Source organism: Asparagus officinalis, chromosome 5, assembly GCF_001876935.1.
Source record: "Asparagus officinalis chromosome 5, Aspof.V1, whole genome shotgun sequence".
NCBI lineage: Eukaryota > Viridiplantae > Streptophyta > Magnoliopsida > Asparagales > Asparagaceae > Asparagus > Asparagus officinalis.
The window spans coordinates 30,931,211-30,932,565 of NC_033798.1; positions in this window are offsets into that span (position 1 = coordinate 30,931,211).

Below are 1,355 nucleotides of genomic sequence, written 5' to 3' on the forward strand. Positions count from 1 at the left end.
CAGTGGATTAAAAATTTTCTGGAATTATGCTAGTGATAATAAAGAAAATTTCTGAATTTCACTCTAAGTGAAAATTCACGCCAAGTTGATGCTACACCTCTGGCATTTCTAATTTTCTTTCAGTGTTTCAAGTGAAAATATAACACAGGAAGAAAAAAATGACAAAGTCTATGTATTCAAAATCATAGCATCAAGTCTAGGAGGGTTCATTCTCTTAGCACAACGTTACATGTGGAACGGACTTAGACAATCCATATGCTAGCCCGACTCAAACGGTAGTCGGTAAAGGCTTATCAAATCCGTTGATGGCTGAGGGTTTGCCAAAAATCCTATGCATGTTTAAAGGCCCATCAGCTTAATGGACGTGAGCCAAGACTTGAAACGAATAAGCTGAAGACAAGTCTCAAAGACTTAGTCAAAAATGCATGAAAGTCACCTCCGCTTCTCACATCGAAACGCAGAGGTCAGACCCGCGATGCAAAGACGATAACGCCAAAGTCATAGCCACGTTTCAAGTCAAAATGCCGAGGTTAGACCAGCGATGCGAAAACCAAACGCCAAGGTCAGACACGCGATGCAAAAACCGAACGCCGAGGTCACACCCGCGTCTCAAGTTCAAAATGCAGGGTCCACCCCCAACATTCCAGAAGCAGGATTATGACACATACCTTCACACAGGTCCTATGTGACAAATCCCTTCAACCAAGATGCCTTCGAAGCAAGTGCAGAGAACGACTCCTTTACGACAAGGAATCAACAGCTCTAAAATCAGAGTTAAGATCCAAAGTATTCTGAAAATTCGTCCCAGTCAACCGCGAACTTTTGAAAACTTTGGAGGGGGTTCTGTAGGCTGTCTAAAAATCACAATAGATAGCTTATCCCCCATCAAACACCGGTGATGGAAGTTACAATCTGACGACTTCCAGAAGGCTGTAATCTGAAGACTTTCGCGTAGATTGCTGAAGGTTACAATCTGACGACCTTCACGACAACTGATGGAAGCTCTATTTCAACAGCCTGCACAATCAACATCGGGAGTTACAATCTGACGACTCTCATATTCTCAAGGAGCCAAGACGAAGATTACAAGACAATGATCTTTGCAACGCTATGACAAAAAGAGATTACTTGGTGATAATCTCTTCAAGGCAAGACGCGGAGGTCCTCCCCGTGTATCAATACCAAAACGCGGAGGTCCTCCCCGTGTGTCAACATCAAAACGCCAGGGTCGAACCCGCGTTACAACATCAAAACGCCAGGGTCGAACCCGCGTTACAGCATCAAAACGCTAGGGTCGAACCCGCGTTACAACATCAAAACACCAGGGTCAAACCCGCGTTACAACATCAAAACGC